The sequence below is a fragment of the Pteronotus mesoamericanus genome, unplaced genomic scaffold, assembly GCF_021234165.1.
Source record: "Pteronotus mesoamericanus isolate MK-2021 breed Mesoamerican mustached bat unplaced genomic scaffold, CSHL_Meso_final contig_94, whole genome shotgun sequence".
Taxonomy (NCBI): domain Eukaryota; kingdom Metazoa; phylum Chordata; class Mammalia; order Chiroptera; family Mormoopidae; genus Pteronotus; species Pteronotus mesoamericanus.
The window spans coordinates 18,487,484-18,501,178 of NW_026555285.1; the positions used below are offsets into that span (position 1 = coordinate 18,487,484).

General features: G+C 32.0%; 1 non-coding gene across 1 annotated transcript; it reads right to left on the reverse strand.

Moving 5' to 3' along the window:
* Nucleotides 1-9,425: 9,425 nt before the first annotated feature.
* Nucleotides 9,426-9,561, reverse strand: LOC129081232 (U8 small nucleolar RNA). The gene has a single exon (XR_008530291.1). It is a non-coding gene; the product is annotated as a U8 small nucleolar RNA (small nucleolar RNA).
* Between the last annotated feature and the right edge of the window lie 4,134 nt (nucleotides 9,562-13,695).

Consider the following 13,695-nt stretch of genomic DNA (forward strand, 5'->3'; position numbering starts at 1 on the left):
GGGAGAGAAACGTCAATGTGTGGTTGCCTCTCTCATAACCTTCTCTGGGGCCCTGGCCTGCAACCCAGGCATATGCCCTCATTGGGGATTGAACTGGCGACCCTTTTGTTCACAGGCTGTCACTCAATCCACTGAGCCACACCAGCCAGGGCTGTTTGGTAGATTATTTATCAATTATTTGGAGATGTTGGAATTGCATCTTTCAAGGAATTCATTCATTTTCTCTAGTTTATGAAATTTGTGGACAAAAAGATCTTAGAATATTCTTCTAATATCTTTTTAATGTCCATGAAATTTGTAGAAATGTCTATTCTTTCATTTCTGATACTTGTATCTTCTCTTTTCTTTAGCTTGGCTAGAGGATTATCAGTTTTATTGATTTTTTCAAACAACTAGCTTTGGTAACATTGATTTTTCTCTATTAATATCATGTTTTCAGTGCTATTGATTTTTCCTCTAATTGTATTTTTCTTTTACATACTTTAAAGTTGGTCCTCTTTTTTCTAGCTTCCTACAGTAGACACACGGGTTATTGATATTAGATCTTTCTTTTTTCTAATATATGCTCACAATTCTACAAATTTCCCGTTAAGCACTGCTTTTACTGCATCCTGAAAATTTTGATAAGTTGTGTTTTTATTTTCATTTAGTTCAAAATCTAACAGTTTCTTTTGAATTTTTTTCTCATATCCATGTTTTTTTTCCAATATCTATGTCTTTTGATGTTTTGGATTAATTAGTCTATCGATGTCAATTATATCCAGGCGATTGGTGGTGGTTTAGCTATGTCCTTACCGATTTTCTGTCTGCTTCATATATCCATTTCTGAGTGGTGTTACAGTTTCCAAATATGACAGTGAATTCTTTTATTTCTCTGTGCAATTCTATTAGGTTTTTTTCCCCCTCACAGACTTTTAACGCTCTGCTGTTAGGTGTATGCATGCTAAAAATTATGTTTTCTTGGAGTAGTAACCCCTTTATCATTATGTAATGCCCTTCTTTATCCCTGATAGTTTTCTTGTTTTGTAATCTGCTTGTCTGAAATTGGCTACTTTTGCTTTCTTTTAATTAGGATTTGCATGGCACTTTTTCTGTTTGCTTTTTAAAAAATTGTATTTTTCAATGAGTTGACATTCAGTATTATTTTATATTGGTTTCATGTGGACAACATAGTGGTTAGACAATCATATAATTTGCAAAATGATCCCTCTAATATTTTAAGTACCCACCTGGCCCCATACATAGTTTTTATTTACAATATTCTTGACTATATTTTCTACTCTATATTTTACATCTCCCTGAGTATTTTGTAACTACCAATTGTGTAAAAAACTCTTAATCCCCTGAGCTTTTTCATACAATCCCTTAAATACCCTCCCTAATGGCAACTATCAGTTTGTTCTCTGCATGTTTAAGTCTGTTTCTGTTTCAATTGTTCATTTATTTTCTTTAGATTACATATAAAAGTGAAATCATAACCTTTAATCTACATATGTCTTTACATATAAAGTGGATTTCTCGTAGACCACACACAGTTGAGTTCTGTCTCTTGATTCATTCCGACAATCTTTGTTCTTTATTTTTTTAAAAGATTTTAGTTAGTTAGTTATTTTTAGAAAGAGGAAAAGAGGGAAAGAAACATCAATCTATGGTTGCATTTCATGTGCCCCCTACTGGAGACCTGGCCTGCAACCTAGGCATGTGCCCTACACAGGGAATCAAACCTGTGACTTTTTGGTTTGCAGACGGAAGCTTAATCCACTGAGCCACACCAGTTAGGGCACAATATTTGTTCTCTAAATGGTGCAGTTAGACTATTGTTGACATTCAAAGTGATTATTGACATAGTTGGATAATATCGACCACATTAGTTACTGTTTTCCATTTGTTGCTCTTGTTCTTTGTTACTACTTTCTATTAAACTCTTTCTGCCTTTTGTGGTTTTAATTGAGCATTTTATATGATTTCACTTTCTCTATTTTTTAAGAATATATACTTCTTTTTCTTTTTTTCCCAATGTAGTTGCTCTAAAATTTTCAATTTACATTTACAGTTTTATCCAAGTTCACTTTGAAATGACATTATACTACTTCCTGGGTAGTGTAACCCTAATTCCTCCCTCCTTCCTGTCTCTTGTATTATTACTGTCATTCATTTCACATATATAAGCATACAAAGCATATATATGTAGATATGTATGTATACATGCACATACATATATGTGTATATGTCAATTTATACATAATCATACATAATTGAATATATTTTTCATATTGTTATTTGGAAGAAATTGTCTGTTGGATCAATTAAGAATAAGAAAAATAAAAGTCATTATTTTACCTTCACTCATTCCTTCTTTGATGCTCTTTCTTTAGATATGTAAATCCAAGTTTTTGACCAATATTATTTTTCTCTTCTCTAAAGAACTTTTTTTACTCTTTCTTATAAGGCAGGTCTGCTGGCAACAAACTCCCTCAATTTTGGTTTTTCTGAGACAGTCTTTATTTCTTCTTCACTTTTGAAGGATGATTTCCAGGTATAGAATTCTAAGTTGGTGGAAATTTCTCTCAACCCTTGAAATACTTCACTCCATTTTGTTCTTGCTTGCATTGTTTCTAAAGAGAAGTTTGATATAATTTTTATCTTTGTTTCTCTATAGATAAGGTGTATTATTTCCCTTGGCCTCTTTAAGGATTTATTTATCTTTGATTTTATGTAGTTTAAAAATAATAGGCCTTAGGGAATTTTTTTTTGGCATTTATCTTTTTTTTCTTTTCTTTTTTTTTCACTCCTACCTTCCTGGATCTGTTTTTTTGGTATCTGACATTAATTGGACTGGGGGTAGGGGAAGGGGACTCTAACCTTATTATTTAAAATATTTCTTCTGTTCTCTCTCTTCCTTCTGGTACTCCCATTACATATATTACACCTTTTGTTGTTTTCCCACAGTCCTTGAATATTTTGTTCTGTTTTTCTACGTCTGTGTTCTCTGCTTTTCACTTTTCATGAATTCCATTAATATATTCTCCAGTTTAGAGATTCTTTCCTCAGCTGTATTCTGTTTACTAATAAGCCCAACAATGTTATCTCTAGCTTTTTTTTTTTTTTGGTTCTTGTTAACAATATATATTCTTTAATCTCTAGCATTTCTTTTTGGTTTTTCCTTAGGATTTTTATCTCTCTGCTTACAATGCCTATCTGTTCTTGCATTCTGTTTATATTATTCATTAGAGCTCTTATAATATTAATAATAGCAACTTTAAGTTTTTAGTCTGATAATTTCATCATCCCTGCCATGTCTCATTCTGATGCGTGCTCTGTCTCCAAATTGTGGGTATGTATTGTAATTTTTTTCTCATAAAGGAGTATGATGCAGTGGGTAAAAGAAACTGCTGTAAGCAGATCTTTAGTGATATGGAGATGAGGTGTGGAGGGAGGGACAGCGTTCTGTAGGCCTATGTTTAGGTCTCAATCTTCTAGTGAGCCTATTCCTCTGGACTGTGAACTTCACAAATGTTTCCCAGTTTTTCTCTCCCCCCTGAGATGGGATGGGGTGACTAGGGTGGCCTGAAATTGGAAATTTCTTTTTCCCAGGTGAGTTGTTTCTGACGATACCTCAGCAGGTTAGCTTTGGTTAACTAGTTTCACCTGAAGGCAAGCAAGCCTGGTTAAGAAGAACGGTGTTCTGGCATATTTAAAAATGGCTTCTTTCCACCATCTGAAGAATGGGAGCCAGGAGGGATTTTTCTGCTGTATTTTCTGTAGAAACCTGGTGGTGCTCTAGAAAGTAACTCTCGCAGAACTGCTGACTGGATCACTCTGGAGCTGAAGACTCAGGCTTGCCCATATTGAGCATCCAGCAATTTGTCAATTACGGTTCCGGTTTTCAGACTCTGGCACTGAACCCTGAGGCAGTTTCCACCCTGGAGTCTCTGCTCCCAGGTGAGTCACGATGCCCTGTTCCTGGGGGCAATGGTTTGCCCTGTGTCCTCCCTTTGTCACATAAGCAAGAACTGTTGGCATCCCATGCTCATTACATCCAGACCTGAAAACCTGAAAACCTGAAAACCTGAAAACCCTGTTTTGACTTCGATGCTATGGAAACACATTATTTAAAAAAATTTCTATTAATTTTGTTGTTGCTATAGAGAGAAGAAAGTGCATATCTTCTTACCTTTCGGGACCTCAAAAATGTACTTATTAATTCTAATAGTTTATCTGCATGTTATTTTGGACTCTATGTAGTCCATCATCTGCACGAGGATATTTATGTTTTGTCTTTAAGAATTTTATATTTTTGTTTAATCCGTATCCTTTTTGTTTTACTGATTTTACCTCCTGTATAATTTATAATAGAAGTGATACTTGGAAGCATCTTTGTCACATTTTGATTTCAAAGTGTGGATAATTTTTCAACATTTATTCATTAAATGTACTAGATAAAGACTTTAAAATTATTGTTTCAATTTTCTAAAATTTTTTGTCAAAAATAGATATGAATTTTATCAAGTACTTTAAATCTTTGAAATATTACATATTTTTCTCTCCTACTTTGAAGATGTGAAATAGTACATAGATTTTTAAGTGTTGTATTAATCTTGCATTCCTGGAATATATCTAATTTGGACTTCTAAAATTATATTTTTACATATTGCTTAATTATTTCTGTAGATATATTTTTAAATAATTTTGCACCTCTTTAAGAAATATAGTCACTTGTAATTTTCCTTTTAATAATATTATTTTCAGATTTTGCATTCTGTTTACATTATTCACTAGAGCTCTTATAATATTAATAAGAAGTTACTCTGGACTTTTACATTTTTTTCTATTGATTTTGTTTGTGTAATATAAACAATTTTTTTTCCCTCAAATGTAAGTCACTTTTGATAACCATGGATTGACATTTCTTAATACAAGATTCTAAATTACAAATAGATTTTCTTAGAATATTCAGATATATAACTGTTTTTAATATCAGTATTAAATGTTGTGGTTTTCCAGAGACTTATATAATGAAATTTCAAATTTACTGAAATAGTTTTTAAAATATATTTCTATGACTTTATTAATATTGGGTTGGCCAAGAAGTTCGTTTAGTTTTTTTCTATAAGGTGGCTCTATTAGCTCTTAGTTGTCTTTAACTTCGTTTGAAACAATTTTGTTAGATTATATTGTGACAGCTCTCATATCAGGGTATATTTTTAATAAAAACTTCATCAGAATCAGTGAATTTTTTGCAGCCATTTTAATATGAAGGTGAAAGAAAATAAGCAACATTTTGGCATACTATGCTTTATTATTTCAAGAAAGGTAAAAATGCAACTGAAACACAAAAGATTTGTACAATGTTTGAAGAAAGTGCTATAACTTATCAAACATGCCAAAAGTGTTTTGAGAAGTTTCATGGTACTATTGACATTTTGGCCATAATTCTTTGCTGTGAGGATGTCTTACACATTAGAGGATATTTGGCAGCACCCCTGGCCTCTATCCACTAGAAGCCAATAGCAAGAAAGAGTTAACATACTCAAAATATCCAAATCAATAAAGTTATTGATGAATATGAAAAATGTGTCTTTTATCTTATGGAGAAAACTAAATGGAGTTTTTGGCCTATCCAATATATATGTGTGTGTAGTGAGTGTCCTTTTCATTTCTGGTATTGATTATTATACTTTCTTACTTTTAGTTTTGCTCAGTCTGACCAGAGAGATTCACCAATTTGTACTAGTCTTTTTCAAAGAAATAACTTTAGATTTTGTTTATTTTCTCTCTATGTATGTGTATATATTTATATTTATATATCTTTTCATTTATCTCTGCTCTTTGCTTTGTCCTTCCTTCTTTCTACGTAAAGATGTTTGCCGTCCTTTCACTTACTTATACTTGCTCGCTGAGATAGAATCTTAGCTCAGACATTTGAAGCTTTTCTTTCCTATTTATGGTGATGGGTTTTCTTCTAAGCAAATTCTATGTGTGAAGAAATTTCTTTTTTCTAACAATTTAAAAATCTGTTTTATTGAGGAATAATTTACCTGCCATAAAATTAATCAATTATAAGTATACTGTTTGTCTCATAGGGTTGGCATTTCTGAGTTCTCGTCCTTTCATAGTAGTGCTGAGTTGCTCCAACCTTATTCTTGGTTGGCCTAGGCTTTAGCTAGGCTTCTCATTTGCCCCTAATGTTTTGTCCTACTTCACCTCCAGGAGTTCTCCTTGATGTCGAATGGCTTTGTAGAAGGGAAAGTGAAATGACAGTATTTAACTGCAGCAGTAGCATTTTTTCACACGCTAACGTGCTGCTGAGTGCACCTTACTTAAAAAAATAGTGGATAAATGCAATTTTTGAGGTCTTGAGGAATGATGAACCACATTCCTGGTTTTTGTCTAATCTGTTGGATAAGAATTGTGATATTCTTGTTGTTCAAAGTCCTGGTGTCACCCTTTGCCTATATGGTACAGCAATAATGCTTTTTTGAAAATAAACTGCAGAAACCCACCCCCCACCAAAAAAATGGTCCTTAAAAAAAATGCACATAGTCATGTAACCACACCGCCGAAAACATGATTTGAACATCTCCATTTTCAAAAGGTTCCCTCATGCTTTTTATTAGTCAATCCCCCCTCTACTCCCTGGGTTCTGACAACCACTGATCTTTTTCTAGCCTATAGAATCTCTTGAGAGTTTGATATGTGTTTTTGTAATGCATATATAACCTTCGTGCAATATGTAGTCTTTTTTATCTGGATGTTTTCCCTTAGCCTAACCTTGCTAAAATTCAATGAACAGTGTTTCAGTGTGTAAGTACTGCATTCTTTTTTTTAGAAAAAGGTTTTTTTTTTTTATTTTTAGAGATGGAGAAGGGAGGGAAAAAGAGAGGGAAACATCAGTGTGTGATTGCCTCTCATGCGCCCCCTACTGGAGACATGGCCTGCGACCCTGGCATGTGTCCTGCCTGAGAATCCAACCAACCACCCTTTGGTTCACAGGCCGGCATTCAGTCTACTGAGCCACACCGGCCTGGGCTGCATTCTTTTTTAATGATGAATAACACTCCATTGTGTGAACATACCATGCTTTTTTCCCCCCCACTCACATTCAGTTCATTTCCAGTTTGGAATTATTAATAAAGTTCCATGAACATTTGAGTACCCATCTTTGCACAAACATAGGCTTTCATGTATTCTTGGTGAATGTACAGACTATGATGATGATTTATGGTGAGTGTATGTTTAATTTGCTAAGATACTGAATACTATTTCTTTGACTGTGATGTTTTGCATTTAACCATCAATATAAGAAAATTCCAGTGGCTCCACAACCTCTTCAACACTTGGTTTTGTCTCTGCTTTTAATTTTAACCCTTCTAGTGGATTCATAGTGGTATTTCATTGTCATTTTAATTTGAATTTCCTTAAAGCCTAATGGTGTTGAACATATTTGATTGTGTTTAGTTGATATTTATAAACCTTCATTGGTAAAAATTACCCATTTATTTAAGATATTTTGTCTTGGTGTTGTAATACTTCTTTAGAATGCATGTGTGTAACTGAATATATGTTTTGTAAATATTTTCTTCCCGATTTACCTTTTCATATGTGTGTTATTTTTTTATTTTTTAAAAACATTTATCATCCTCTCTTTCATGCTTTTTGAGACCTATCTAATAGATCATTTCCTAATCCAAAGACACACAGGTTTTCTTCTCATATTTTTCTAAATGTTTGATAGTGTTTAGCTTATATTTTTACGGTTTTGATCTATTACATCTCATTTTTTTTGTATGGTTTGAAATGTGTCTAAGTTTTGTTTTTATTTTTTTTGTTTTATTTGCATATGGATAAGTATCTGTTTTAGCACAATATTTTAAAAACAGTCTCATTTCCACCACAATGAATAACCTTGCCAAATTTGTGAAAAGTCCAGTTTATTCATTGTTTAGAAGGTAGTTAAGTTCTCATAAAAGTTAATCATGACTAGCTCAAAGCAGAAGTCAAGCACAAATTTTAATATGTAGTTTTAAAAATTTATTATACAATGTTATCTTGTAATTTTGATTTTGATTCTAATTTTTCCAGTAACATTATAGCTCATTTGAAACATAAAGCTGTTTGCCTACAGTTTTGGGTTTTGTTTTTTTTTTTTGTTATTGAATTATAGCTTAATTACTTTCTGGTCAGAAAACGTAATTAATGTGTTACATTTTAAAGCATGCTGAGATTGTTTCCTGGACCAGAATGTGATCAATTTTGTTATATTTCTATTTGCACTTGACAACAATGTGTACCCACAGTTGATGGGTGCAGTCTTCTATAAGTGGGCACTGGGTCCATTTTAAAAATGTTTTTCAAATCTTCTATATCCTATAGGTTTTTCCTTTCAGTTATTCAGCAATACATGTGAAAATCTTTTAACACGTAATGTGTAACATTTCACCATGATACGGCATCTCTTGTAATGCATTTTGCCTTGTAATCTACTTTATGACCTACATATTCTTGCACACTTTTATTAGATAGTATTTGCATTGCATAGCTTTATCATTCTTTCCTTTCAACTTTTATAAATTATTATCTTTAAGTGTGATTTTGATAAACTGCATAAATCACAGCCACAATGCTTGTATTTTAATTTGATTATTAGTACATTTACATTTAAGTTTTATATTATTTGGCATTAAATACATAATTTCACTATTTTATTTAATTTGCCAATTAACTTTATTTTCTGTTTTCCTCCAATTCTAATTTCTTTTTAAAATTGTATTTCTTATCACTGGTTATGTTGCCATTGTTTCTGTTGAGGAGTGGTAACTAAGTCCACCTTGGCACCTTTGAAAGCAAACTATTTTGTATGTTGTTTTTAAGAAGTTTTCATATGTTTCACTTCAGGAGTTTTGTTATGATGTGTGTTGACAAAGTGTTTATGTTCTTTAGAGATCCTTAAAATATATATATTATATATATTATTTATATATATTATTTTATATATATAAAACATATATATATGCTTTTTTTCTATGCAAGGTTATTTCTGTATCTTTTCTGCCATTTTTTTTTTTTTGGAGTGAATTCCAATTACATATTTATAGAACTTACACGTCTAAAGAGCTTTATCTTGTCTTCATTATTTTTATTTACTTTGTCCTTGATACTTTTATTTTTATCTATTTTCTAGTTCCATAAAACCCTCCTAAACTGTCTTCTCTGCTGTTAAGTCCCTACATTGAATCCTTAATTTCACTTATCTTATGTTACTGTATTTCATTTGTTTTCTTTTTTATATTTTCTAATTCTATGCTGAAAATTTAAGCATTCTATTTAATGTCTTTGAATATATTGCGTATACTTTAAATTTCAGTTTGAGAACTCCAGTGTCTAGGACCCTTGTGAGTGTGAGCGTGGTTTTTGTTTGTTTGTATGTTTGTTTTTTGCAATCAGGGTGCTGCAAGTCCTGACTCTGCAGAGACACTAATCAATAGTCACGCTAACTCCAACCACCGTGTTCCAGCCTGCCCTCCAGAAGGAGGAACATGTAAGGATTATCCTACCTGACAATTGTGAATGTGTTTTAAACATGTTACATCATCTTGCCTTTTTTTATATGTGCTCTATTCTTCTTATTCTTATTGAATGGTGGTATCATACTTAAAAAGTTATAGCGATAGTTTAATCTGGATGAGCTCATCTCCTTTAGAGAGGATAGACATTTCCTCCTGCAAGTTGCTAGTGACATTGCCATTTCTTCCTGATTCAATTTGGGGAAATGAAATGATGAAAACCTGGCTTCAATCTCTTTGCAGGAGTGTCCAACCTTTTGGTGTCTGGGACACACTGGAAGAAGAGTTGTCTTGGGCCACACACTAAATACATTGTACCATGCAATCAGAAAAATATCTCATAATGTTTTAAGTATATTTATGATTTTGCGTTTGGCCCCATTCACAGACTTCCTGGGCTGCATGAGGCCCACAGGCCACAGGTTTGACACCCTGGAATTATCTATATTTGGTTCTCCCTAACATGGCTTTGCTTTTAGGGTTTCCATACCAAAATATGGGTAGGTTGTCAACTACTCTGGTCAGCCACTGGATACAGGCTAGACTCCCTGTTCTCATGAGGCTTCCAAAAGCACTGCTCATTGTTAAATGTCTCACTTATCTCTTTCTGCAATGTCATCAGGAAACTGTCAACTGAGGGGAAAAAGGACCCCAAATGCTCAGCTTAATTCTCTGGGTTTCTTCTCCTGAATTTGTCATTGTAATTTAGCTTTTATGTTTCCTTCCTATTTCTCAAATGTTTTCAGGCAGACTTAAATTATTTCTCACAATTTTTCAGTTGCTTCAAACTTTCAGATCTACCATTGCACAATTGTCCCACCAATTCTTAAAGTGTTTCTTTAACTCAAAACACTATATCTGTATATTCAGTTGATAACCATGTACTGCATCATTTAAGAGTTCCCAAAATGAAAAGGATATAAAAGTGAGTAAAGAATATCAGGCTACAGGAGATGATAAATGCGCAGAAACAATATAATAATCACATTAATATGGAATTGCTTTTTAAATATAGATATAGGGGGTTCATATGAGAAGAAAAGTAGTTGTGTAATAACTAGGGAGAAATGATAGTTTAAGGAATTATCATTTATTTTAAAAGCTACAAAGAAAACAAATTTCAAATTGGGTAAAGATAAATCATTAAGTTCCTGAGAATCAAAATTTAATAACATTTTCAATTATTACCCAGTATTTCTTTCATGATTTTATCTATGCATCTACCATTTTCAATGGAATCTCAGGGTCCATGTGTATTTCCCATAAATGAATGCATGTACATTAATTCATATTACATTAGTGTAATATAAAAAATGAGCACACCTTTCTGTTTAGTTAATAGGAAAGGCTTTACTTTAAATATGAGAAGACATATTGACCTGTACCAAGAAGTGTGGCATTTTTAAATTTTCATCCTTTCTTTTCCCCTTTTTGTGCCTGCCAGATGAATTTATTAACCTATTAATCAAACATTTATTGTGCACATGGTATGTTCCAGGAACTGTCCTAGAGTCTGGAGACAGAAAAGTGAAAAAGGCAGATTTATTTCCTGTCCAAGTAAAGCTTAGAGTAGAGGGTAACAATAGCCATATATTTAGGAATTACTTTGTGCCAAATAATTTGCATAAGTTATCTGACTTAATCCTCACAATTTCTGACTGAGACATTATTATTATGTTTGTTTTCCCACAGGAGGAAATTTAAAATTCTTGAATTTTTTTTTTAAGTCTTCGAACGCCTCTGCCGGACATATTTTAGAATCCAGATCTTTCCAACTCTAAAACCAGTGTGATGCTGCTTCATGATTGAGAGATTTTTCCAACTCCCACTTAGCCTATATATTCTCTTATTTAGCTTTTGTGTTAAAGACTACCTTTTCCTAGATTCTACAATGTTCTCTAATCACCTCAAGAGATGAAATCTGGAGGAATACATTTGAAAATATTTTTTGTTATTGTAGTTCAGTTCCTAATTACACTATAGGGTTGGAAAATTTCCCTTTGTGATACATAGGATTTACGTAGCCTGAAATTTTTTATGTGATGATCCAAGACATTTCAGAATGATACACAGTTGCCTGAAAATTACGTTCCTCTAATTTATTTGGAATGTTCATGAATTAGTTAGTACAGTTGTTCAAAATGTGGCAAAATCTTATAAAGAGATGATACACAGGTGATACTTACATAAAGAAAACTATCTTTGATTTGAAGATAAATATTAATTTTAAAATTTATTCTTTCTAAATATTCTGACATGGTTTATTTGACTATTTTGCAAATTTTTTTTAGGAGGAGGCCAACTGGGAAGAAATTTTGTCATGGAGGAATTCTTATCTGTGTGTAAATCTTTGCAGCTACTTACAACTTTGAGTTATGTTTCAAAAATCATGTTTGCTTTCACAGTGTTTTACAGGCATCATGATTTAAACTGAAAGACCAATAGGTCTCTTCTCTGTGTGACTCCAGAAAAATAAGGGAGCTTGAGTTTGCCCTGAAAATGGTAACATGAATGCTGATAAAAAGATGCCATTATATAATAAAAGGGTATCAGTGAATAACAAAATTAATTTACTGTGTGTATAATTTGTTTGAATTTAGAAGTAAGTTTTTCTTCTTTACAAGTACAAGGAATAAATTTTGAATCTGAAAACAGGAAATTGTAAAAAAATTAAAGCCAGTTCAAGTTAGCATGCTAAAAATATTCCTCATGAAGAATAAAATTTTAAAACATTACCAAATTAGATTACATTTCCCAAAGAGATAAGTAAAATTTAAATCTATATACTGCATAAAATTATAAACTATTCTTGTATTTACTTTAATCAAAGTTTTCACCTTCACAGAGCATCATAAAATCTCAATATATTTTTTCTCTCACTTTCACATTATTTTTCAAGAATTGGTATGCTAATCCATTAATAAAGTGATTATCAAAATTTCTCTTAACATAAAAAGAATTTATCAGCACTTATAGAAAATTATTTTAATCTTTAATTTTCAGTTTCCCTTGGCATCCATCATTCATATGTAAATTTCTGACCCCTTTGTTCTACTATATTATCTATGAAGAAAGAAACAAAAACATCACTTCAGGACAAAAACTTGAAATTCAAATGCTTGTTATTTAAGTCATATAATCAATTAGTATAAAGTTACATAATATGGTTGTTAATAATTTTTCAAGCAATAACAGATTTCTTTTAAGTTTATATCATATCTTATAAATCTTATCTGGACTTATGAGTAAGAAAGCATTCAGAATTATGTATGATAAAATGAGGCCACAAAGAAGTGTTTGTGAAAAGAAAATCATATTAAAGATTGTTTTAAAATGTTTTGGATTAATTGCATTAATAACTTCAATTGTTTATCTTTCTCTACATTATTTTCAACATTTTAGCTTCTATATTTTTGTCAGCCATTTCCTTATAATCAATCAATCAATCAATCTCTCCCTCCCTCTCTCTACATATATATGTATAAATAAATATACACACATACATCTTACAGATTCTGTTTCCCTGGAGAATGCTGAGTAAGACACAATGAGAACTACTGGAGGATGAAACGTAAATTAAGAGGCGGTGCCATACTGGCCCCAGCTGAAGCTGTGGTGGACCAATCGCTAGTCAATCAATCCAGATAAGGTGATCAATCTCCTAAGTGACCCCAGCAGACTCCAGATATATAAGCACTTATTTCTGAAAGTAAGTCACTGGGATAGATTACTGTTATGTAGCAGCATTATACCAATAAATTACTTAAATAGGAACTAAAATTTCTCAGTGACCAAGATACTTTCCAATTATTAAGCACTTTTTTGATGTGTTTTAATTTTGAATTTAAACATGGCATTGTTTCCTAAGTGATCATTTTTTTCACCAAACATATTCCTGAAGTTTTCCTAACTCATTATTCATTTAAAAATAAAACTTTTGAAAATCATTGCATCTTATAATCAATAATTTAAGTATGATAACTAATGATGTGGAAACAGAAGTAAAATTGTTTATACTTAATTATATTCATCTGAAAGCTCTACAGATTATTTGGAGGTGAATTTAAACATTTTTGACTGCAAGTCTCAATGAGGATGGAAAATAATTTTTGATAGGATTCTTGATGCTCTA